The sequence below is a fragment of the Canis lupus genome, chromosome 1 (assembly GCF_003254725.2).
Source record: "Canis lupus dingo isolate Sandy chromosome 1, ASM325472v2, whole genome shotgun sequence".
In the NCBI taxonomy this organism is placed as follows: domain Eukaryota; kingdom Metazoa; phylum Chordata; class Mammalia; order Carnivora; family Canidae; genus Canis; species Canis lupus.
The window spans coordinates 76,396,042-76,423,638 of NC_064243.1; the positions used below are offsets into that span (position 1 = coordinate 76,396,042).

The following is a 27,597-nucleotide window of genomic DNA, read 5'->3' on the forward strand; positions in this document are numbered from 1 at the left end:
TCCTGAGCAGGGAATGTGCTTGCCTCAGGCAGTAGAGCTACTACCCACCCCACACCCCATTTCATTCAATCACTTCCATCAACAATGCCAATGGGCATGGATGTCACCACTACTCCACAGGGACTGGGCCACCCTCCTTGGAAGCACCGCCTGCCCCCTGCTTGGCAGAGCCCCAAAGCCTACGGAGCTGGAAGAAGCAGGGGGAGTGATTAGGGCTGCCGCATGCAAGAATGTCTCAGACTCCCACTATTCTTCCTTGAAGTTCAGCTATTTTTTAAACATAAATACTTTGCAGATTATTGTTTACAGTTGTCCAGCTGATTTGGATCTTTGTGCTCTCTGATTCTTATTCTCTTTATATCTAATTGTTTTCATCTCTTTTTCCTTCTGGAGCTTTTCTGATTGGTCTTTGATCCCACGGATTCTGTTCCGTAGTTGGCGCCATCACACTAATTCTGTGTTCTGTAGGGCAGCCCTGCTCTGCACTGCCACTGAGCCGTTAGTTAGATACTGCTGTATTCTTTTCTCTCCATTTCTTATGTGTCCTTGCTGTTTACCTTTTTATATCAGCTTTGTCCCTCAGTGAATTCTTTTTTGATCATTTTTTTCTTAAATTGTTAGTTATTTTCTTCTGTGTTTTTGAAAATAGCAGGGCTTTCTAAAATTTTTATCTGATTCCTCCGTACTACAAAGAACAGTTTTTTCCCACCTGTGTGGAGCAATAATATCCTTCTTTGATCTTCAAAAACTACATGTTATATACTCTTTTTCTGAACTTTGAACAGGGAAGATGGATTCGGATCTGATGTTTGGCAGCTGATAGGACTCATATATTCTATTTGAATTCTCTCACTATCTACCAGGTATACAGTCAGAATTCTCTTCCAGAATGTAAGCCGGAGGTCAAGCAGTTGCACAAGCCTCTAGCATTCAAGTTTTTAATGTCTAGATGTCATTTATTCTTTTTTTTAGATTTTATTTATTTATTCATGAGAGATACAGAGGCATAGGCAGTAGACATTTATTTTGCTCAATATTACTTTATTGAGGCAGGTCACTTGTTCCACTTACCTGGCTTTCTAACTATGAGTTTATGTATTTACTACTGAAAAACTTGAATCAGTGTGTAGCTCTTGCTTTGCTAGAGGTAGAACATGAGTAAGTTTTGTCTCCAACATAGATTGCTTCCTTTTTATGCTCCCACTTACTCATGACTTGACAACATGGGGTGTGATGCACTATTGCTGGTCTCATGAGCTCATGGCCAAGTTGAATTACAGAGGTATTATAGACTCTAAAGTCAATCCAACAATGACAGACTGAAGAATTTCCAGGGAATAATTCCCTTAGAGAGGAAGAGCTTTACAGTAATTAGGTCTCTAATGTAATGATGAGCTTTTATGGCTGTGTTGCTCTTTTAAGAAACTCATATATGATCTCATTGGCCATCATGTCTCAGCATGACTCATCTACCTTGCAGTTAGGACCAATTCCTCCCAATGATCGAAAAACATCATTAATATTATTGATTTATATTTTGAGTTTCCACTGCTGTTGTAATTTCCCCAACATGTTGGTTGGTATTTTAAAGCAGGAAGAGAAAATTAGCAGCCTGCTAAAAATATCCCAATATTGGTTAAACCAATGAGATATTTTCACATTAAGAGGGAATTTTTCTATGACCCTCAGGATTTTTAGCCCAAATCCATTTATATCCTCTATATTTTCTGCTCTAGCTTATAGATTTTCTGCTCTAGTTTATATACAAAGAAATATCTTGGAGGACTGTGTGCTAGACCAGCGAATCTTTAGTTTTAATATACAGTGCTTCTAAAACTTTAACATGCAAGTCCCCTGGGAATCCTGTTAAAATGTAGATTCTGTATTTCTAACAAGTTCCCTGGTAATGTCAATATTGCCATTCAGAGCACTAAGGTGCTCAACGAACTGGTATGCTCGTGATTTAGAACCCAAATCACTTGTTTTTTTTTTTTTTTTTTTAATATTTTATTTATTTATTCATGAGAGACACAGACAGAGAGAGAGAGGCAGAGACACAGGCAGAGGGAGAAGCAGGCTCCATGCAGGGAGCCCGACGTGGGACTCAATCCCAGGTCTCCAGGATCAGGCCCTGGACTGAAGGCGGCGCTAAACCGCTGAGCCACTCGGGCTGCCCCAAGAACCCAAATCACTTGTATTTTGATTACCATTCAGGAAGACGTGAACAGGGAAAATTCTGCAATGTCACCATTTCCAGACTCACCAAGGGCTGGTGTTCCATGACCTGTGCCCCCAAAATGGAGACTGTCACCGAGCAATTGCTCTGTCAATAATTGTGTGCCGTTTCATGTTCAAATACTAATGGCCTTTTTATCTGGGCAGAGACTGTTGGGGGAAGGAGGTGGCAACCACAGATAAGTCTTATCATTTTTATGACACCATTAATACATTTTTATTAAAAAAAAAAGCTTCTAAGAGTTTGAAGTAGGGTTTGTTGTACAGCAGTTGATGTCATAAAAATTCAGATAGTCCTTTGAGAGGCACAGATAGAGCAAGAGGTCACATAGCTCCACAGGGGAATTTTGAAAGGAATGCAATCTTCCTAGTAAAATAGCCCAGAGTGTATTTGGAGCTATGGGGAAAAGAGCCATGTTTAAGCAAGTTGAGTCTGCTTTAGAACTGAGTTCTTGGTGTTCTAATGTGTAAATACAAGAACCGTTCCCCTTGATCTGGAAGATATGTTGTAGAAGAACCTTCAAAATAGATTCCACTGTAGTCCTTTCCCCATTTGGGCATTTTTATGGTGTCAAACTGAAATCAGAGTTAATTTTTCAGGATATGACTGCCTTTTCCCTCCGCTGCCTGCTTGATGTCCCATTATTTTTCAGACTTCTCCAGCATTAATGACTTTCTTATATTACTATTTTCCTTAGAGGACCATCTTCATGATTGGCAGTTTCTGGGTAATGCTGTCACTAAGAACACAAGGCATTTAGCTGTAATGCATAACATGTGAACTTGAGACTTATGTAAGGGACAGATAGCGGTGGCATTTTCAATGATGGTGCTATCTGAAACTAGCCTGCTGGGAGTATTTGGCCAACAGATGCAGGCAGGAAAACAATGTGCCAGGGAAAGCTTTAAGGGCCTTAGATGTTTGGAAAAGCAGACGAACACAAATACCACTGACACAGGTTCTGAAGTTTTGGACAAATTGTAGTTAGTTAATTTCTTATACTGTGTGGTCTTTGCAAAGTCACTAAAAATTAAATTGCATTTATGTCTTAAAGTAGGTCAGCTCCTTCTGAGGATAATATTCAAGTCAGTCTTTTAAGTGTCTTTTATCTTTCTCTCTTAGAAATGTAACAGTGTGTTGCCAGTTTAACCTGCATCCATCTGGCCCTGCCTTTGGCCTCCCTTCCTGCCTCTTAGCATTTTACTGCTCGACATGCATTCTTTTTTAGTCTCTTCATACATAAAAATCCCTTGTGGCTGCTCCACTGTTGCCTACTGAATTTCCAGCCTTCAAACTCTGCCTGGCTCCAAACTGTGCTTAAATAATCTTTTCATGCCTTTCCATATCATTCGAATACAGTGACATGCACTGGCCCCCTGCCCCAGCTGATCTAGCTTCTGACTTCAGTAAGCTTTTCAATATCTATCTGGACCACTCGGTTTTTCTTCTTCCCAGCGTGAGCCTGTCTGTTACTGTCTTGCTGCCTCTAGCTCTTTAATCCTTCTCCACGTTCACCATTGTCCTGTGTTCTGTCTACAGAATGGTGTCCCACTGTTATGGGAAATGTCACTTTAAGACAGACCTCGCAGTAACATTTTCCCCTAACTTTTTAATATAAGTATTTCACCACACCTAACTCCCTACTCCAACTCGCTCTGTTTTTATGCTTATCTTCATTATATACTTAATTTTACTTATTCATTTTGCATCCAGGGAGTATGTTCTTTTATCACAGGTACTATTAGGTTTAGTTCATAAACCAACAATTCCCCAGACAGTATTTTGCTACAGTGAAAATGGGAATATCAATGATTACAACAGACTAGAGAGTATAGACATGAGGTGATATGGTAATATACATATGCCAAACCATGTGTGTGTTTAAAAAGGTTAAGGAAGGGTTGTTTAATAGAGGGTATTATAGAAATGTGATAATGTTTCAGTAAAAGTAAGGTGAATCTTTGCTTTATCATGTTTCAAAATCAATTCATATGGAATAAAAACATAAAAATCACATCAATTTATAATAAAAATTGACAAAGACTAGAACCTTTATTCAATATACAGAAGGAGAGCAACTTCATTTTTGAAGAAATAAAATGAATTGTAAAGGGATGATTGATAGCTTCAACATTGTTTAAAATTTCTACACCATTAAAAAATCCCTCAAAGTTGCTGATACATACAATATTTTTTAAAATTCATATTTATAAAGAAGACATCCAAACTTCAAAGGTTAAATAAAGAAGATATGAATGCATTTCACTAGACTGTAAACTTTGTCAGGAAAGGGACTTTTCCTTATATTATATACCTAATACATATGTATTAAATATTGAATGAATAATTGATCAAGGGGGAACAAATAGAACGCCAGGGCTCATCATTCCAGGAATAAACACATGAAATAAATAACTCTGGACAACTAAAATAGGCCAACTGAAATGTTTTTAAAAATTATACCATATAATATAAGCAACGTTATAGTAGAATCAGTACATATTCCTTATAATAGCTTTATAAGTTGGTTACCTTTTGGAAGGAAATATGATAATTTGTAACAAAAGCTAATCATCCACCATGCAGAAATTTACCTTAATGAAGTAGCCAAGGTCAAAAAAGTCATATGTGCATATTAAATAGATATAACTATTTAGAATTTCCATATTTGTATATATTTCTATATTAAAGGTGTTCAGTCTAACTTTGCCATAATTAATGTTAGAGATATGGTTATGCATTTCACTTTGCACAAGGGTATGTATGTTAGGAAACCATGAAAATAATATTAATTCCAAAGATGCATGGTGACTGTTTAAGTAAAAACAGGAGGCATAGTACTATTATAGTATGATTGACTATAAAAAATTCTGTTAGTACATAGAAGTCAATATGCATACATGCAGAAATAAATTTCATGAGGGTGATGAACTCATAGTCTTACTATTATAGTTTTTATATATTTTTAATATTATAGCTTTAATTAAAATATATAAGGTGATCTCTCTACTATTTATTTATGTAACATACATATAATTTACATTCTCAGGGACCTAGTGAAGCTGTTGGTATCTTGGAGAAACTAATAATTACCTATTGACCAATAGACTCTCCACTGAGTATTGACATACTCACTAATGAGCAAGGTATAGGGCATGCAGTTTCAACTAAGTGCTGAGGGGAAGCTTGGAAGGAATATTCTTGAATCATTGCTTACCTTACCATGTCTGTGAAATCTGAAGCAGGTGATGTTTCCTGCCTATAGAGAACAAGGCTTAGAAGCATTTGGGCTGTGTCTGCACCAATGATAGACGGAATTATTTTGGAGTGAATTGACTGGTAGTTACTCATCAGGACATAATTTGCAACACTGAAAATATTAATTGTACTTATTTTTATGTCTTAGACCTACATTTGGCTTTTAAAGGAATAACTGGTTTATTGAGATAGGATTTACAAACCATAAATTTCCACTTTCAAAGCATATAATTCAGTGGTTTTTAGTATATTTACTGAGTTGTACAATCATCACCGCTATGTAATTTTAGAATGCTTTCATTACCCCCCAAAGAAATCTTGTACCCATGAGCAATCAATCCTCATTTCTTCTCCTCCAGCCTCTGGCAATACTCATCTCCTTTCTGTGTCTATGAATTTCACTACTTAGGATATTTCCTATAAATGGAATTATAGGTGTCTTTTGTATCTGGCTTTTTTCACTTAGCATGTTTTCAATGTTCATCTACATTACAGCATGCATCATTGCTTCATTCTTGTTTTATGGCTGAATAATTTCATTTTATTGATATATCACTTTTTGTTTTTCCATGGACATTTTGAGTTGTTTCCACTTTTTTTTTTTTTTTTTTTTTTGCTACTATGAACAATGCTGCTATGAGCATTCATGTACAGGTTTGTGTGAGGACATATATTTATTTTCAATTCTCTTGACTACATACCTCAGAGAGTAATTGCTGGATCACATGATAACTATATGTTAGACATTTTGAGGACCGGCAAATTGTTTTTCAAAGCAGTTACAGTATTTTACAATCCCACTGCAGGTGGCTTTTACTTTTTTCCTCTCATTTACTTAGTCTTCTATAATGTGCATATGCTATTTTAATAATAAGAAAAAAGTTATTTTAGCAAAAATGAACTATTGGGACTTCATCAATATAAGAAACTTTTGCACAGCAAAGGATACAGTCAACAAAACTAAAAGACAACCTACAGAATGGGAGAAGATATTTGCAAATGACGTATCAGATAAAGGGCTAGTTTCCAAGATCTATAAGGAACTTATTAAACTCAACACCAAAGAAACAAACAATCCAATCATGAAATGGGCAAAAGACATGAAGAGAAATCTCACAGAGGAAGACATAGACATGGCCAACATGCATGTGAGAAAATGCTCCGCATCACTTGCCATCAGGGAAATACAAATCAAAACCACAATGAGATACCACCTCACACCAGTGAGAATGGGGAAAATTAACAAGGCAGGAAACAACAAATGTTGGAGAGGATGCAGAGAAAAGGGAACCCTCTTACACTGTTGGTGGGAATGTGAACTGGTGCAGCCACTCTGGAAAACTGTGTGGAGGTTCCTCAAAGAGTTAAAAATAGACTTGCCCTACGACCCAGCAATTGCACTGCTGGAGATTTACCCCAAAGATTCAGATACAATGAAACGCCGGGACACCTGCACCCCGATGTTTATAGCAGCAATGGCCACGATAGCCAAACTGTGGAAGGAGCCTCGGTGTCCAACGAAAGATGAATGGATAAAGAAGATGTGGTTTATGTATACAATGGAATATTACTCAGCTATTAGAAATGACAAATACCCACCATTTGCTTCAACGTGGATGGAACTGGAGGGTATTATGCTGAGTGAAGTAAGTCAGTCGGAGAAGGACAAACATTATATGCTTTCATTCATTTGGGGAATATAAATAATAGTGAAAGGGAATATAAGGGAAGGGAGAAGAAATGTGTGGGAAATATCAGAAAGGGAGACAGAACGTAAAGACTGCTAACTCTGGGAAACGAACTAGGGGTGGTGGAAGGGGAGGAGGGCGGGGGGTGGGGGTGAATGGGTGACGGGCACTGGGGGTTATTCTGTATGTTAGTAAATTGAACACTAATAAAAAATAAATTAAAAAAAAAAAGAAAAAAGTTATTTTAAAAATAATCTTTAATTGCCAATCTGTGGGCCACAGGCATTTGAAATGGGCTTTTAATCCATTTGGGTACATCTTTGTCTTTAAATTTAACAAAGACCTCTCTCTCTCTCTCTCTCTCTCTCTCTCTCTCTCTATATATATATATATATATATATATATATATATAAATAGAAATATAAAAAGAGGCAAGAGGCAAGAACTCTTTATTGGAAAGAGGCAAGAACTCTTTATTGGAAAAAAGAATCTGCTCCTAATCAGTTTGACCAAAATGATAGATTTCTTCCCACTTGGAGAGGTGCAAACTCTATGTTCTTCACAGGATTTCTCTGTGTAAGTTGTTGAGTTCCTATCTTGTGTGTTCTCTGTTACAGTTACCTGTGAAAGTACAGTAAAGCCACCTTAGCTAATCAGGGGGCGAATAGGAAGGGGTGAAGAGGGATGAGAAAGCCATGTGTGATGAAAAAATCCATTTCAGTACATTAGGAATACAGAGCTGAATTTTTATATCTGTATCTATATGTCCATCTCTATATCCACTTCTGTATCTATATCTACTAAAGTTGGCTATCAGAATTTTGACTAGTGAAGAGTCCTGAAGTAATTTGCTTAAATAAATAAAACGATCTGTATGTAAAATAGTGTTTCTGAGTTGCAGGGGGAACCCAAAACAATGTAAGTATTGATTACTTGTCTGCAGTAATTACCATGTGTGATGAATTGGTGGCGTTCAATTTATCTTCCTTGGAAGGCTTGGTAATAGCATGGTACTTTGCCATATTGGAACTCGAGGAAAAGGAAAAATCAGTAATACTGACCCTGCTTTATTGAAAATTTTGACATTTTGTTCATTATGATTTTGTTTGCATTAATTTTGATTTAAAAAACTATTGCACTAAATATTATATATCTTGATAACTGAGATTTTGGGCATCCCTTTAACTTTTACATCCAAAGGGCATGCCTTATTGGCTTCATCTTTGTCCCAGCTATGACTTTGACTCTATTTAGAGTTCCTTACGTAAAAAGGCTTAAAAATGGCGTGGCAATTTACTCACGGAGAAACTGAGTCATGGGTTAGAACATTTGATGTCATACACTGATAGTCATATAGTGACTAATGAGGAATCATATGAGTAACTTTTTCTTTTATCAAATCAGAAAGTGATACTCCCTTGTTATATATTTACTAAGGCTTTATCCCTTTACCTTAATTCCCATTTCACATATTTGACTAGAAAAATGAACTTTTTCTAACTTTTTCAACATTGTCTCTCTCTCATGTATTAACACTTACAAAATGGGCAAAAGTTTCCCAACAATCTCTAGCAGTTTAATCCTCATTCCTGGCCTGTTACAATCTTCTGGACAGGAGAAGCGCTCTGTCTTAAAACAATGTGGGGAACAGATAATAGAAACTAGAATTTCCTGCAATATTCCTTCATCCTTCTCAAATACATTAGGCACAAAATCCCTCTTTTGCTTTCTCTCTTTCTCTAACCAACTTTTTAGAGCTTTTCAGTTTGAAAGTGAGATAGTGAGAAGAGCCAGAAGGTTATGAGAATTTCAGTGCATCAAAATGTTTGTCGAATTCGTTGGAAGAACAGCACATCCTGGAGCTATTATTGGCACAGCAAATAGTGAGTGACATTCAGAGTTTATACTGTTTGCTCTATGATACTGTTGGAATGAGTTTACATCACACACAGGACTTACCAAGAAGTGACTCTTTCTGGAATGGCCAATAACCATTTGTTCTTCGATTTATTATCACAGTGAAGTAAACTCATTATCTGTGGTTCAGATCTCTGGGGAAAAGGGAAACCTACACATGAGAAGAGAGTATCGTTTTAGCCCAGTGTTTCCCAAAGCTATCCCTTGAGTAGAGCTATAAAAATGGTTGCTTGGGGGAAATAAATTAGGAAGTTCTGCTCACTAAATGCTAGTTTTGGAGATGCACATGCTTCTTAGCATATGAAGGCTCTGAGAAATTCTGCAGGGAAAATATAAACGTATAGAGTTTTGTTTAACCCAGCTTTGACCACATTTTGTGATGGAACTTCTTCCTATTACTATGAAACAAGTTTTCCCAAAACTTAGACACTTAAAACAATAAATATTTTGTTATCACCTAGTTTCTGTGGATCAGGAATTTGGGAAGGAGTCACACCTGGATGGTTCTGATTTGGGGTCTTTCATGCAGTGTAGTCAGGTGGTGGCTGGTGCTAAATAGCAGGTGGCAGGGCATCTTTCTCTCTTTACGTCCCCTTGGAGTATCTCCTTGGGGGCTAGATTGGGCTTCCTCACAGCATGGCTGCATCAAGATAGTAGGACTGTTTCATGGTAGCTCAGAGTTTCAATCCACAGGTGAAAGCTACAGTGATTTATAACCTTGGACATCATACAGCATTACTTCCACTGCTTTCTGTTACATGTAAGTAACAGGGTTACTTACAAGACCACAAAAGCAGGGAAATTCAATTCTATATCTTGATAAGAAAGTGGCAGAGTTCCATAAGAGCATGTAGACAAGGAGGAGATATTGTTGCTACCATCTTTGGAGAATATATTCTACCACATAACCCTCTTTCCTCCATGGAATCTCTTCAATGTTGGTTCCACGAAGCACACTCTGTGAATGTTGCTTTAGGCAATTATCACTAGAGCTGTTTCTAAGTAAAAAGGCAGGCTAGTCAAAAAAGATGTCTTCATAGATTCTGGAGATGTCCAGATATGCAGTGCACAAAATGATATTTGGCATGATGATATTTAAAGGTACCATTATTTAAAATCCTATAGTTCAGGCTGTACACACTTAGATGTTTAATTTCTATGGTTCAGAGAGGGTTAATGCTATAACCTTCCATATCAATGCCAATAATTGAATCAGAGTGTGTGGAATCTCTTGGCATTCATGTATCTATACTGGAGCTGGTCCAGAAGCAATCCAGAATGGTCCTTGAAAATCTTCTCCAAGTGATATGAGCCCTTAGAAAACTGAATGGCATTCTGGCAGGAAAGCTAAGCCTGGCCTAAGGAGGATCCACATATTTAAAAAATAAGGAACAATCTTCCACTTCATAACTCACTCTTACGTGAATTGTTGGCTTAAATAAGAAGAGGGTGCCTCTTCTCTTTGAAATAAATACTCCAGAGTAATAACAAAATATTTGAATTTAAAGCACTAGCTGTTAAATTTTAATTGACTTTAAATCAACATACTTAAAATTCATCCCCACACTAGTGATGAATTTTTATTGATTTTATCACAGAGCTGTCTTGCCTGCAAAGGCAATATTTGAAAGTCATCCAACAAGAGTTAAGAGTATATAGTCTGTGACATAGAACATTACTAGATTTTGTCTCTTTGTTTTTGTTTGAAGATAACCAACCTGTATGGGAATAAAATCCATCTATTTGAACTATTTTCTCTGAAGAGCCATAATTGTGCAACATACTCTTTGCTGAAAGAGTGACTGACAAATACTAGAGAATGGACTTAAAAGAACAAAATAATATGGAACAAAAACATTATATTGAGGCTGTCATTATTTTTAAAGAGTTTCAGAATTGCTGAGATGCTTCATAATGAAAACATGGTCTTTATATAAATTACAGAGTAGAAGTGGAAGTGTCAGTAATAATTCTGTTAGTTTTTATGAAAAATCCTCTGTGGGAGTAGGCACTCCATCCCTTGAATTTCAGATCATATGTAGGAGCAAATATGAACACATCCAGGGAATATTGTGAGAGATACTTTCCATCACAAGCAGGGTGGATTCTTGTTGGAATGCACAAAAAATAAGGAAATCATATCTAAATTTTTTATGAGTCATGGCTATGGCAGATTCTGGGGTGTGCATTTTGGTAGACTTGCCAGGATTCTCACATCCTTGCTGCTGGTATCTGGTTTCAGGGCTTTTATAGACAAAGGATGGCCTGTAAAAGCCGTGATACCCCTGGATCAGGACACCTTGTAACCCCCATCTGTGGCGCCTGGGAAATGAAGCTAACTTTCTCATTCCAAGCTCTCGTTTTGTTTTTGCTCCTGCATTTTGTTTCTTCATTGTTACTGCCAACACACACACTACACTTTCATTCAGATTGTGGGCATGATTCCAGTCTGAATTGTAGTCTCTCAATCTCTTTCTTTCTCTTGGTCTTCTTTTCTTTTCCCTGTGTCCTCCCTGCCCCCCTGCCACTTTTCCTTTCCCAGTCTATCCTTAACAAAAGGATAGGTAAAGTCTCAGCTTAGGCTTAGCCCTTGGGGAAAATCCAAAGGGCTCATTAACTTGGAAAAAAGATTACATATCTATTTCACTTCTACCTTGCAGAAATTTTGTATCTCCTTCTACTATGACTACTGGCAACTAATCATCTAGTAGAGGTAATACCTGTGACTTGATCACCAGCAGACAACACACTTATTTTCATTTTACATTAAAGTTGCTGCAGAATCTCAAAATGTAGTTTATGTCTCTGTCACTACTTCAAAATTATTATAGTAGTTAATGGGCCAGGGGCTAGATCATATTATATACTGTATTAATAAGAAGAAAAATTGTACTATATCACAAATTTTAAAAATTTTGATAACTTTTTCAATATAATTGGCTTCCTTTGCAATCGTATATATTGTATTTTATTCATTTACAACCATTATTCTGACACACATTCATAGGCTTCACCAGTCTGCCAATGGAGTCCAGGGCACAAAGACAGCTAAAACCATTCTGTAAACAAATAGGTAGGTCTGGAAATCCATGTCTGTTTCTTCGGTGTCCCAGGATAGCCGTTGTTACCATTTTTTTTTTAAAGCATGATGTATTAAAAACTAATTTTGGTTATCTTTAAATTAGAATAATATTGCACATGATTCTTTTGGTGTTAATGGTGAATAAGAAATGTCTGGCAATGTTGGTTATTCGAATTCTAGGAAGCTAAGGCTGCCATCCAGGGCAATAGGCAGCCACTGGGAGTTCTCCCAGAGAAAGTGTGAAGCTGCAGATGTCATGCACAGACGTTAGCCTTTAGTGCTAACTAAAGCAGGAATGGGAGGGAGGGGACACCTGGGTGGCTCAGTGGTTGAGTGTCTGCCTTTGGCTCATGTTGTGACCCCGGGATCCTGTAATTGAGGTTCATATGGGGCTCCCTGCAGGGAGCCTGCTTCTCTCTCTGCCTATGTCTCTGCCTCTCTGTGTGTCTCTCATGAATAAATAAATAAAATATTTTTTTAAAAAAGGAATAAAAGGGAGATACCAGAGCTGCATCTGAGGAATGGGAAGGTTCTTCAAGGTCATTATGATTTCAAATCATTCAATTTTAACTTGGCCTCTCAAAACTTTTAGGTTCTACTAGTAGAAAATTTCTCTTGTGTGAGATGATAAACTTCCAACCTAGAAGGATTGATTTCTCTGTTCTTTTTTTATTTTTTATAACATCAAATGGAAGTAGTTCCTGCTATGCATGTGAGAGGGCAATAAAAGCAGGCGCAGATAGAGGTATCAGTTAAACCCTTACAGAGAATAATGTCCCAAACTGCCTAGATTCTAAGGATTTAATGAGTCCAATTCAGTTTAGAATAAAGAAATACAATGATCTATCCAGTGGATATTTGCTGGCTATTCATTTTAAATGAATAACCTTTTTAATAAAAAGAGCACGGATAAAAAAAATTAAATAAAAGCAGCATTTATAGCCAAATACCTGTTTTAGAATTCTTATTTTTCACAAATTGGTTTGCCCAAGGTGAGCAAGCCAGCACTCTCACCTCTGTGAGTCTGTGGTGCTAACACTGGTCTAAAGTGCTCTTCGCTCTAGATGTTAAATTAAGCTCTGGTGTGAAATGAATGCCAGACCATATGCAGGCTTTGACTGGATTGTCCCCCTTATTTTCTCTTTCTTTTATATATTTTTATTGGAGTTCGATTTGCCAACATATAGCATAACACCCAGTGCTCATCCTGTCAAGTGCCCCCCTCAGTGCCCGTCACCCAGTCACCCCATCCCCCCTTCCCACCTCCCTTCTCACCACCCCTTGTTCGTTTCCCAGAGTTAGGAGTCTCTCATGTTCTGTCACCCTCACTGATATTTTCACTCATTTTCTCTCCTTTCCCCTTTATTCCCTTTCACTATATTTTATATTCCCCAAATGAATGAAAGCATATAATGTTTGTCCTTCTCCAATTAACTTATTTCAATCAGCATAACACCCTCCAGTTCCATCCACGTTGAAGCAAATGGTGGGTATTTGTTGTTTCTAATGGCTGAGTAATATTCCATTGTATACATAAACCACATCTTCTTTATTCATCTTTCGATGGACACCGAGGCTCCTTCCACAGTTTGGCTATCGTGGACATTGCTGCTATAAACATTAGGGTTCAGGTGTCCCGGCGTTTCACTGCATCTGTATCTTTGGGGTAAATTCCCAGCAGTGCAATTGCTTGGTCGTAGGGTAGCTCTATTTTTAACTGTTTGAGGAACCTCCACACAGTTTTCCAGAGTGGCTGCACCAGTTCACATTCCCACCAACAAGAAAGAGGGTTCCCTTTTCTCTGCATCCTCTCCAACATTTGTTGTTTCCTGTCTTGTTAATTTTCCCCATTCTCACTGGTATCTCACTGTGGTTTTGATTTATATTTCCCTGATGGCAAGGAATGCGGAACATTTTCTCATGTGCTTGTTGGCCATGTCTATGTCTTCCTCTGTGAGATTTCTGTTCATGTCTTTTGCCCATTTCATGATTGGATTGTTTATTTCTTTGCTGTTGAGTTTAATAAGTTCTTTATAGATCTTGGATATTAGCCCTTTAGCTGATATGTCATTTGCAAATATCTTCTCCCATTCTGTAGGTTGTCTCTTAGTTTTGTTGACTGTTTCTTTTGCTGTGCAGAAGCTTTTTATCTTGATGAAGTCCCAATAATTCATTTTTGCTTTAGTTTTCCTTGCCTTCATAGATGTATCTTGCAAGAAGTTGCTGTGGCTAAGTTCAAAAAGGGTGTTGCCTGTGTTCTCCTCCAGGATTTGGATGGATTCTTGTCTCACATTTAGATATTTCATCCATTTTGAGTTTATCTTTGGGTCTGGTGTAACAGGATTAGTTTCATTCTTCTGCACGTGGCTGTCCAAGTTTCCCAGCACCATTTATTGAAGACACTGTCCTTTTGCCAGTGGATCATCTTTCCTGCTTTGTTGAATATTAGTTGCCCATAGAGTTGAGCGCCCATTTCTGGATTCTCTATTCTGTTCCATTGATCTAGGTGTCTGTTTTTGGGCCAGTACCACATTGTCTTGATGATCACAGCTTTGTAGTACAACCTGAAATGTGGCATTGTGATGCCCCCGGCTCTGGTTTTCTTTTTCAGTATTACCCTGGCTATTCTGGGTCTTTTCTGGTTCCACACAAATCTTAAGATTATTTGTTCCAACTCTCTGAAGAAAGGCCATCGTATTTTGATAGGGATTGCATTGAACATGTAAATTGCACCTGGGTAGCACAGACATTTTCACAATATTAATTCTTCTAATCCATGAGCATGGAATGTTTTTCCATCTCTTTGTGTCTTCCTCAATTTCTTTCAGAAGTGTTCTGTAGTTTTTAGGGTATAGATCCTTTACCTTTTTGGTTAGGTTTATTCCTAGGTATCTTACGCTTTTGGGTGCAGTTGTAAATGGGATTGACTCCTTAATTTCTCTTTCTTCAGTCTCATTGTTAGTGTATAGAAATGCCACTGACTTCTGGGCATTGATTTTGTATCCTGCCACACTGCCGAATTGCTGTATGAGTTCTAGCAATCTTGGGGTGGAGTCTTTTGGGTTTTCTATGTACAGTATCATGTCATCTGCGAAGAGGGAGAGTTTGACTTCTTTTTCGCCAATTTGAATGCCTTTTATTTCTTTTTGTTGCCTGATTGCTGAGGCTAGGACTTCCAGTACTATGTTGAATAGCAGTGGTGAGAGTGGACATCCCTGTCGTGTTCCTGATCTTAGGGGAAAGGCTCCCAGTGTTTCCCCATTGAGAATGGTATTTGCTGTGGGCTTTTTGCAGATGGCTTTTAAGATGCTGAGGAATGTTTCCTCTATCCCTACACTCTGAAGAGTTTTGATCAGGAATGGGTGCTGTATTTAGTCAAGTGCTTTTTCTGCATCTATTGAGAGGATCATATGGTTCTTGTTTTTTCTCATGTTGATGTGATCTGTCACATTGATTGCTTTATGAGTGTTGAACCAGCCTTGCATCCCAGGGATAAATCCCACTTGGTCATGGTGAATAATCTTCTGAATATGCTGTTGGATCCTATTGGCTAGTATCTTGTTGAGAATTTTTACATCCATGTTCATCAGGGATATTGCTCTATAATTCTCTTTTTTTGGTGGGGTCTTTGTCTGGTTTTGGAATTAAGGTGATGCTGGCCTCCTAAAACGAGTTTGGAAGTACTCCGTCCCTTCCTATCCTTCAGAACAGCTTTAGTGGAATAGGTATTCTTTCTTCTTTTATTAAACGTTTGATAGAATTCCCCTGGGAGGACATCTGGCCTTGGACTTTTGTATCTTGGGAGATTTTTGATGACTGCTTCAATTTCCTCCCTGGTTATCAGCCTGTTCAGGTTTTCTATTTCTTCCTCTTCCAGTTTTGGTAGTTTGTGGTTTTCCAGAAATGCGCCCATTTCTTCTAGAGTGCCTAATTTATTGGCGTATAGCTGCTCATAATAAGTTTTTAAAATCGTTTGTATTTCCTTGGGTTTGGTTGTGATCTCTCCTTTTTCATTCGTAATTTTATTAATTTGAGTCTTTTCACTTTTGTTTTTAATAAGGCTGGCTAATGGTTTATCTATCTTATTAATTCTTTCAAAGAACCAACTCCTGGTTTTGTTGATCTGTTCTACAGTTCTTCTGGTCTCTATTTCATTGAGTTCTGCTCAAATCTTTATTAACTCTCTTCTGCTACTTGGTGTAGGTTTTATTTGCTGTTCTTTCTCCAGTTCCTTTAGGTGCAAGGTTAGCTTGTGTATTTGAGTTTTTTCCAATTTTTTGAGGGATGCTTTTTTGTGATGTATTTCCCTCTTAGGGCTGCTTTTGCTATATCCCAAAGATTTTGAATGGTTTTATCTTCATTCTCATCAGTTTCCATGCATCTTTTTAATTCTTCTCTAATTTCCTGGTTGACCCTTTCATCTTTTAGCAGGATGCTCTTTAACCTCCACGTGTTTGTTTCTTCCAAATTTTTTCTTGTGATTGAGTTCTAGTTTCAAAGCATTGTGGTCTGAAAATATGCAGGGTACAATCCCAGTCTTTTGGTATCAGTTGAGACCTGATTTGTGACCCAGTATGTGGTGTACTCTGGAGAAAGTTCCATGTGCACTTGAGAAGAATGTGTATTCAGTTGCATTTGGATGTAAAGTTCTGTAAATATCTTGAAATCCATCTGGTCCAGTGTATCATTTAAAGCTCTTGTTTCTTTGGAGATGCTTTGCTTAGAAGATCTGTCATTTGCAGAAAGTGCCATGTTGTAGACTCCCAGTATTAATGTATTATTATCTAAGTATGTCTTTACTTTGGTTATTAATTGATACACTTGGCAGCTCCCACATTAGGGGCATAAATATTCATGTTTCTTTTTTTTTTTAATATTCATGATTCTTAGGTCCTCTTATTGGATAGACCCTTTAAGTATGATATAGTGTCCCTCTTCATCTCTTACTACAGTCTTTGGGATAAACTTTAATTTATCTGATATGAGGATTGCTACCCCTGCTTTCTTTTGAGAACCATTTGAATGGTAAATGGTTCTCCAACCTTTCATTTTCAGACGATAGGTGTCTGTAGGTCTAAAATGAGTCTCTAGTAGATAGCAAGTAGATGGGTCTTGCTTTTTTATCCAGTCTGAAACCCCTCACCTTTTGATGGGATCATGAAGCCCATTCACGTTCAGAGTTACTATTGAAAGATATGAATTTAGTGTCATCATAATACCTATTCAGTCCCTGTTTTTGTGGATTGTTTTTTTGGTCGTCCTCTTTCTTTTACAGAGTCCTCCTTAATATTTCTTGCAGAGCTGGTTTGGTGGTCACATATTCTTTAAGTTTCTGCCTATCCTGGAAGCTCTTTATTTCTCTTTCTATTCTGAATGAGAGCCTTGCTGGATAAAGTATTTTTGGCTGCAGGTTCTTCTCATTTAGGACCCTGACTATATCCTGCCAGCCCTTTCTGGCCTGCCAGGTCTCTGTGGAGAGGTCTACTGTTAATCTAATATTTCTCCCCATATAGGTTAGGGATCTCTTGTCTCTTGCTGCTTTAAGGATTTTCTCTTTATCTTTGGAATTTGCAAGCTTCACTATTAAATGTTGAGGTGTTGAACGGTTTTTATTAATTTTAGGGGCGGACCTCTCTATCACCTGGATCTGAATTCCTGTTTCCCTCCCCAAATTAGGGAAGTTCTCAGCTATGATTTGTTCAAATATGCTTTCTGGTCCTCTGTCCCTCTCAGCGCCCTCTGGAACCCCAATTAAACATAGATTTTTCCTTCTGAGGCTGTCATTTATTTCCCTTAATCTTTCCTCATGGTCTTTTAATTGTTTTTCTCTTTTTTCTTCAGCTTCCTTCCTTGCCATCAACTTGTCTTCTATGTTCTTTCTTCTACCTCATTACCCTTGTCGTTAGGACCTCCAGTTTGGATTGCATCTCATTTAATTGATTTTTAATTTCAGCCTGATTAGATCAAAATCTGCAGTCATGAAGTCTCTTGAATCCTTTATGTTTTTTTCCAGAGCCACCAGTAGCTTTATAATTGTGTTTCTGAATTGGTTTTCTGACATCGAATTGTAATCCAAATTCTGTAACTCTGTGGCAGAGAGCACTGTTTCTGATTCTTTCTTTTCTTTTGTGGTGAGTTCTTCTTTCCAGTCATTTTGCTCAGTGCAGAGTGCCTAAAAATGACTTGTAGTGGAAAAAGGAAGAAAAAAAGTAAAGGAGGGGTACCCTCTGGTTCTATATACTGTAAATTCCTTGACTTCTCCCTTGAGGAAGGAGGGGGAACTCAGCCAAGAACTTCCTCTTCCCTTGTCCTTCCAGCTGGTCTTCTGGGGGAAAGGCCTGCTGTGCTGATTCTCAGATGTGTGCACCTGGGGAAGCTGGCCCACCCCGCCCCTGCCGGGTACAGAGCTCAGTGGGAACTGTTTACCCTGTGAAGTCTCTGACCCCTGGCAGCCCTGCTCTGTCCCAGGCACAGGGTGGCACAAGGAGGAACAACCACATTGGCAGCGGCCAGCTCCCCAGCCCTGGAGTCAGCTCCTGCAGTAACTACAGCAGCTTCCAGTCCACACTGGCCTGGATGCTCCCGGGGTGCCGGGTGGCACTGATCTTCACAGCTTGGGGGCACCTGGTGGCAGGAGTGTCCTCGCTGTCCTGTGCCCTCCTCCCTACGCCTGTCCCAGGGGGAGCATAGGATCCTGGGCTATGTTCCCCGGCGCCTTGGGATCTGGGGCCTGTGCTGCTGGAATCGCACTCCCAGGGCCGCAGCCCCCAAAGGCAGCAGGGCGCAGCCCCCTCTGCCCGGAGCCCCACTGGACCCACCGGCTTCTCCCAAGGCCCCGCTGGGCACACTCCAGCCCTTTACCATGCTCGGCCCGTGGTGCGTCGGGTGCCCTCCCCGGGTGCACTTCCTCTGTTATTGACCCCGGGAAACAGCAGGCTTCCCCACCCCTCCTGCAGTTCTGCTCGATTTCCCTGCTGAGTGCCTTTCCCTCCGGGAAGAATCCGGTCAGATTGTTAAAGTTCCTGCTTCTCCGGAACTGGGCTCTCCAGTCTTGGGGGCTCTTGCTCTGCGGCCTTACCCCAGCTCCTTGCGGGGCCCCTCCCTTACTGGATTCTTTTTTATTTATTTATTTTTTCCCACCTTCCTACCTCGTTAGAAGCGAAAACTCTTCTCTGTAACGTTCCAGCTGTTCTCTCTTAAAATCTCAGGTGGAATTCATAGGTTTTCAGGATGATTTGAAAGTTATCAGGCAGCCTGGGTGGCTCAGTGGTTTAGCCTGCCTTCAGCCCAGGGAGACCTGGGATCAAGTCCCACATCAGGCTCCCTGTATGGAACCTGCCTCTCTCTCTCTCTCTCTCTCTCTGTGTGTTTGTCTCTCATGAATAAATAAAATTTTTTAAAAAGTTATCTAAGTAAGTTGGTGGGGACAGGTGACTTGGGGACCCTACTTCTCTGCCATCTTGCCCTGCCCCCTCCCCTCATTTTCAAATGAAAGTTTAAATATACTTAGAGCTAGAAGGAATTATATAGTTAACACCTATGCTCACCACTTTGCTGTTACCATTAAGTGATACTATATTCACTTTAACACAAACATAACTATTTCTCTACTTGTCCATCAATCCATCTTACTGTTTTGAAAATTAATTTCAGAGTGAGTTACAGACATCTGGTATACCACTCTCCTAAATACATCAGCAAGCATATCATTATAGTTTCTTTCTTTTTCTTTTTGAGGTAAAATTTGTATATAAGGAAAGACATATAAGTGTACCATTTGTGGAGTTCTGACAAAGGCATACAGCTGTGTAGCCTACTGCATCCAGATATAGAACATTACCCCCACCCCACCTCACTGGTTCATGCTCCTTTGCACTCAATCTCCATGCCGCCATCTCTCAGGGCTAATCATGGTTCTGAGTTGTTCACTAACAATTAGTTTTGCCTTGCTGCAAACAACACTTTTTAGGCTACAAAACTAATACATATTTATTATTTTTAAAAAGATTTATTTATTTATGTGAGAGAAAGAGAGCGGGCAGGGAGAAGGGCAGAGAGGGAAACAATCTCAAGTGAGCTCTGCCTGAGTGCCTGATGTGGGGCTCGATTCCGTGACCCTGAGATAATGACTTGAGCTGAAATCAGGAAGCAGACCCTTAACTGACTGAGCCCCCCCAGGTTCCCCAATACATATTTACTAAAGGGCATTTTAAAACAACATTTAAGGAACATAATGGAGATTATAATATATAAAGCATTCTGTAGTCCTCATTTTCCCTTACATATTTTCTCAATTAAAAGCATAACTTTGAATGACTACATAATTTTGGTAATTTGAGTGAGGTCCTATAATCCTATAATGGCTCTAGAGTTACTTTTCTCCCTTTGTGTAATCCTTGACTATCAGAAGGAAGACGTGGCAGGTTCAGTGTAAACAGACCTGCTGGAAAACAGGCTGGCTGAAAGAGAAACATTCTAGTTTTTTTTTCTTTTTTAAAGATATTTTTATTTATTTTAGGGGGGTGGGGCACGTGCAGCAGGGAGAGGGGCAGAGGGAGAGAGAGAGAATCTCAAGTAGATTCCCCACTGAGCTCAGAGACCAACAGGGGGCTCCATCTCACAACCCTGATATCATGAACTGAGCCGAAATCAAGAGTCAGATGCTTAACCGACTGAGCCACTCAGGTCCCCTGAAATATTCTAGTTTTTATGGCTTTAGTCATGTTCTTCTTCTCCCTTTGCCAAACAGTTTATACCTCAACTGTTGGCATCTATGGTGATTTCTCTTACTCCTAATCCTGTCTGTTAATTACTGGCATCTCTTTCTGATCATGTTCTGTTCTAAAGGGATTCTGAAGCATTTCTAATAAATGCTCACTTGGTTTTAATCACCTAGCAGCCAAGTGTGACAAGCTGCAGTGGTCCTACGCTTATAAGAGACAAGGTCCTACTCCACGCAGGGGCCCGCTCCTGCAGGTTGACAGCAGTGGATGTAAGTTGGTCTGAAGCCACGGATGTGGGTGAGATGCTCTCATACAAGGAGGTTCAAGGTAACACACCAACAATTACCCTGCCATTTCTCCAATTAATTCATTGATAATATATTTTTTGAAATAACACTTCTTGTTCTTATTGTATACAAGCCATTCTTCTAAGGGCTATGTATGTATTGTTAATCCCTATGAGGTTGATATTCTTATTAGTTTTTTCATTTTGCTGAGGAGTAAATGTAGGCTGGTGAGATTCAATAACTGGTCTAACTTCACACATCTAGTACAAGTAGTGCAGTCTATACTGAAACCAAGAGTCTCGTTGCCCTCTGCTTTGTATCTGTTTCTCACAGAAAGAAACAGTGAGAAAGTTTTTTCTCTGGGTTTAACGTTTGGCTCTAATCTAAGTCATGATTTTTGTAGAGTCAACTCTACTGATCTCAGTTCACAACCATGAGAGCCAGATATCTAGATGAAGCAAGAGTTCAGAACAGGAATCAGAACACTATATCTCCAAAGTGCCAGGTAGTTTATATTTTAGGCTTTATGATATAGTCTATCATAACTATTCAACTCTGCCTTCATAGCAGCCATAGATAATATGTATGTAAATGAGCCTAGTCATGTTCCAGTAAAATTTTGTTTACAAAATCAGATGTCAGGCAACATTTGGCCCATGGTAGAGAAGTAGTTACAATGTTATGGATAACAACTTCTTTGAGATTCAGATGAAAGCAATGGATTCCTCACCCATAATGAGCCACATAAACATGCATAAAGCCTTTTGCATGTATTGATAAGTATATTAATATATGCAAGTATGTGTACATCTATGGTATATTTATATTTATATATCTACTGATACACATATATTAATTGGTACATTTATACTTACTGATATATTGCCTTGAAATATTATACTCTTCAGAAAAATCAGAACATAATCTTTACAAATAATTCATCTCATAAATACTTTTCATGCAAAAGTTAATCCCATCCCTGACAAAGTGAAGTAATTCCAAATTGCATAATTAAAGCAAAAATTATATCTACCCCAAAGCAAGTCTAATATAAAGGCTGTTTCTGAATGCAAAGATCATCTTTAACATCCTAATGGTTGTGACTTTTTGTTTTCATGGTAACAGAAGCTGAGAGCCCTAATAGAGGTGTATAAGTAGAATCAGAACTCTAAAAGGTCTCTTTATCAGATAATGATTGACGGGTATCAAGATCAAGGCATTCTGGATTTCCCAGAGGCTCTTAAGTTGAATTGATATTGTATTACTTCCTTTGTTCCTAAAGCAAGAGGTCACCCTGGCAGGCTTTTTTATCATTGGTGTTGTTTATGGCAGTGAGGAAAGGATTACAGATTGCCATTTAAATTTTAAGGGTCATCTGAGTTTAAGAGGCATGTAAAAGAGTTCTGCAATGTTTCTGATTATCCGTAGAGTTCTACTTGTTGAGGTACTCTGGTGATAGAAAGTTGACATAGTCCTTGAATCAGTCAAGAGAGAGCTAGATTACATTATAACAAAGAACTAGCAGATCTCAGTAGCTTAAAAGGTTTATTTCTTGCTCATGTCAACCTTGGATTGGTTGGATGCTCCATTACATAGCTTCATCTGGCACAGACCAGAGCCCAAACTTGAAAAGCAAGCACTGTCTGGAGCACTGGCAACTGTCATAGAAGAAGAGAAAGGGTATGTGGTGACGTATGGGCTGGATCCTAAAGCAACTGATTATATTTCATGGGCAAGCAACAAGCTCCAATGAATGGGGAATTATAATCCTAGCACATTTCTGGAAGGAAAAAGAAACAAGACAATTTTGAACAACCATTCTGATATCATCATTGACCTGATCTTAATTCCTTTTTCTAGAGTAGAGTTGTGGCCAAAATAGTTTAAGTTTTCTAAAAACCGGTTTGCCTCTTCAACTACCCAATCCCTTGCTCTAATGAGGTTGATAACTCTCCTGACAGTATGTAAGGCTTCTTTCAGAATTTTTAATCTGAAATCATCAGAATCTTTGACGTCAATATATCTCAGATGCAGAAGGCAATGAGGCATTATGACTTTTCCATCCCAAGCAGGAAAATTAGATGTATTGTCAATCATCACAAATGTAATTTCTGCAAGCAGGGTCCATAAGAACTGTTTGGGAAATACATTTAGTATCATTTTGAGGATATCAGTGTCCTTACTGGTTTCCTAAAAGGTGAAATAATACAGGAATCCATTGTTAAATGTGTCCATATGTATATAACAGATGAAAACTAAGAAATGGCTACACTGAAAGCAGTCCAGGTGGCTCAGAGGTTTAGCGCTGCCTTCAGCCCAGGGCCTGATCCTGGAGACCTTGAATCAAGTCCCATGTCCGGCTCCCTGCGTGGAGCCTGCTTCTCCCTCTGCCTGTGTCTCAGCCTCTCTGTGTGTGTCTGTGTCTCTCATGAATAGATAAATAAAATCTTAAAAAAAAAAAAGAAATGGCTGCACTGAGAAATATCAATAATTTCTTCTAGTTGCCTGTGTAAAGAAAATGGCACAACTTCCAAGTCCTTCATAACCTGCTTCAAAATTGCAGATGGCATGCCTGATGGGAAGGGAAATATCTCCATCTTCGGGGCTATTGCCTTAGTATTCTTCCTTTGTTCCAAGCAATTATGTAAAATACACATTTCTATAACATGTGACTTTATTAAGAGTCCTTAAGTCATGCTTCTCAACATGAAAATTTCCCTTATAGGATATTTTAAGATGAGGACTTTATATTGAGCCTTGGTTTCAGAAAGAATCCCTACTACTAGTGTAATCTGGTATCAGGTAAGATGCTTTTTTAGCCTTTCTGATTTTGTGCAACCAATGGGAAGGAATGTGCCATATAAAAAGCACTATTGCTTTTATGTCCCAGTATATATGGTGGTAAATCTAAAATCAAAGGCTATATAAGACTCGTTGTATTTCATTTCTTTGTTAATTTCTAACAGAAACCTGGCCTGGTATTGAGTATAGAGAATTTTTATAAGGATCATGATGTAATTATATACTTCTTTAATTGATGGGAAACTATTCTTGGCTTAATAACATGGGGATGATGATAGAAACTGTACTTTAAACGACCACGCAGGAATATTCCATAACCCTTATACAACCGTGTTCCTTGGATACAACCAAAGCCTTGATAAAATAATTTGAAATGAAAATACATTTTCTACAAAAACAAAAAGTTACAGAAAAGAAATCCAACAAATAAAGGTAAATAGTTGTGCCTGATTTATTGAGCTGCCCTCCAAAGCTGATACACCAAAATTAAAGTGCCTTGTTTACCAAAATAAAAATCCTCTTTGAATATTTTAAGGCTATTTGAAAAACTAAAGAACCACAAGCTTTTGGCATGAATTCTTTTTAAATAGGGACATTATTGAGATGTAACTTTTTTTTCTCTTGGTAAACTTCCAGCCTTCAAGGACTTTCCATTAATGGATGCCAGATTACAGATAAAGCCATTAAAGCTTTAGTTAAAAAGCAGGAAACAGGTAATAATGACAAGCTTCTCATTTACATATACCTTTCATTTATGTATCGCCCATCAGTTTACAGAGGGCATTCTATTGTCTTATTTGTGTTATATTATTTGGTGTTTCATCAAGCACTCATCATCCACATTTGTCAGTTGAATAAACTAAGGCCCAGAGCCATTAAGTGATCTATTAACTGGCACACAGAAAGTAATAGAAGCTAGACTTTCCAGTTTCTAACATAGAGTGTTCTGGCACAACTCATGGAAAGGTCTGGAAATGTTTTCCCTCCCTCCTCTTGTTCAGAACCTCAAGGCTAATCACAAATAACTAGAGACTTTTCCCATCATAATTTTGATGAAATCAAATTGAAAAAGTTAATACCATGCATTTATCCCACCATTCTGGAAAGATCAAATGACGATTTTTTCAGTAGCTATCATTCTCTCACACTTTGGGAGAGGAATTGTCCACCAACTATAGTAAGATGACCAGTAGCAAATGGCACTGTGCGAAGGTACAAGGGTCACAGGATTCCGTAAGTATGAGGGAGTTTGACTTCTGTAACATGGAAGCTCACCAAGTCGGGGTGGGGGGAGCAGGGGGAGTGTAGGCTTCAGATAAGGTGTCCAGTCTCTCAGGGAAGCAGCTGCTGCTTCCACACCCCAAAGGAAATAGAAAGAAAATTCATGAACAGCAGTTGACTTCTTCATATTTCTAAGGTGAGATGATTTGGAGGGTGACACATTTTTATTCCTCTAGTTTGAATCTGATTCTGATTTGTGAATATTCCAAAGGAGTCTGGTGAATCTTGCCCAGTGTGGAGACCAAAGTGCAGTGAAGTCTACGCATAAATGCCTGGACAAACAGAACTTTTATCTCGACCACTCCCTGTGGAGGGAGGCTACTGCCTTTTCTTCAACTTTTTATTTGCTTTATAAATAAAATTTTTCAATGTTACTAGCCTGGAAAAGTCTAGTTGAATAGTACTTGGTGTGATAATGTGTTAAAAACACGGCAAATGGTGAGTATGATGTAAATTGGGAGTCTGATATTTTCTCAAGAATCTTTTTGAAGCATCATCACTTGAATTCACTCTCTTCCTTTTCATTTTATAAACCAGAAGGTATAGGAATCAGTTTAATATTGTGATCTTTGAAAAGAGTAACTGAGAGACTTTAGATATTTGCTTAAGACTACAGTTATTGGGGATCCCTGGGTGGCTCAGCAGTTTGGCGCCTGCCTTTGGCCCAGGGCGCGGTCCTGGAGTCCCGGGATCGAGTCCCACCTCGGACTCCTGGCATGGAGCCTGCTTCTCCCTCCGTCTGTGTCTCTGCCTCTTTCTTTCTCTCTCTAGATCTATCATGAATAAATAAATAAATAAATAAATAAATAAATAAATAAATAAATAAATAAATCTTTAAAAAAAAAGACTATAGTTATTTTTGATGACCTTAGACTTTCTACTTCATAAGGAGAAAAATATCCTACTAAACTGATTCCAGTCATTAATCAATTTATGAGGTAAAAATATCACATGGATTATAATTTGTTTATAGAATATCTGTCCTTTCACCTATTGATGTGTTATTCCTTTTTTTTTTTTTTTTTTGTCAAAACCCTTCTCTGTGAAGTGTTCTCTGAGTAGCAGGGGAAAAATGGGATAATATATGCCTGCTCATTAGTTACATGAATTTTGGAAAAGTTACATATTTTCTGAGGCCCAGTTACCTTACTTACAAAGCATGGGTCATAATGGTTATCAGAGAGACCATTATGAAAAATATGAGAATGTTTATTAAAAAGCACAACTCTGAATGCCTGTAGCACATACTGTTTATTCCCCAATATTTCTACAATGAAACCTTGTCTCCTTAGACAACTTGTAAAGCTAGGCTACCTTTTGCACCTGCAGGATCTGGCACAGTACATAAGAATTTGGGGAAACACCATGAATCCTCCCAAGGTCAGCAGGCTCTGAATTGTGTAATAGCTCGTTTAGTAGAAAAACACACCAAGGAGCATGACCCCTGTGATTAAATTAAAAAATAAACAACAACAACAACAAAACCCAGTTGCAGCTGACCAATAAAAACCTCATCAAATTGAATTCTGATAGGCAAAGTGTATGAATAAATTAAGAAGTCTGACATTTCTTGAATAAGTTGGCAGGAGGCTGTGGTTTCTCTGAATTATCTCAAGTTTTTTGAATCCTCATCCTTGGAAAATTTTGACATAAGTCAACATTAAAAGGAAAGGTAAAACTAGAAATGAAGTCTTGGAAGGGAATTCCAAAATGGTCCCTGTTACTACAGTTTCAAATTTCACCTTCAGTCACTCTGGAATGCTAATCCTTTGGTTAAGAAAAATTCCAGTGTGTTTTCCTTGTTTCTTTGTTAGAGCTATTACTATTTGTGTATATTTGCTTCTAATTGTTTTTCATACGCACATTTTTAATAGTTGTAACTTTTTAAAAGATGTTATTTATTTATTTGAGAGACAGAGAAAGAGAGAGCATGAGAGGGGGAAGGGGCAGAGGGAGAAGCAGACTCTCCACTGAGCAGAGCCCAATGCAGACCCAATCCTAGAACTCTGGGATCATGACCTGAGCCCAAGGCAGATACTTAACCGACTGAGCCACCCAGTCACCCAACAGCTGTAACTTTTTTGCCTTTAACATTTCATTTATTTACTTATTACAATTTATTTATTAATTTTAAGATTTTATTTATTTATTTGAGAGAGAGTGAGAAAACATGAGCAGGGGGAGGGGCAGAGGAAGAGAGAGAAGCAGACTCCCTGCTAAGCAGGGTGCATGACTTGGGGCTTGATCTCAGGACCCTAAGATCATGACCTGAACTGAAGGCAAACGCTTAATGGACTGAGCCATCCAAGTGTCCCTGCCTTTA

General features: G+C 38.4%; 1 protein-coding gene and 1 long non-coding RNA gene across 6 annotated transcripts in view; one reads left to right on the forward strand and one right to left on the reverse strand.

The window, feature by feature from the left end:
* The window catches only part of RASEF (RAS and EF-hand domain containing), a 210,715-nt gene that overhangs the window by 60,090 nt on the left and 123,028 nt on the right, over nt 1-27,597 (forward strand). The gene's annotated exons all lie outside the window — the stretch shown is intronic.
* The window catches only part of LOC125752129 (uncharacterized), a 51,032-nt gene continuing 45,987 nt past the window's right edge, over nt 22,553-27,597 (reverse strand). Inside the window, exon 3 of one of the 2 annotated variants that reach the window (XR_007414136.1) lies at nt 22,553-22,849. This is a non-coding gene — a long non-coding RNA (uncharacterized LOC125752129). Of the gene's footprint in view, nt 22,972-27,597 lie in introns of both variants that reach the window. The other variant, XR_007414140.1, reaches the window with a different exon arrangement.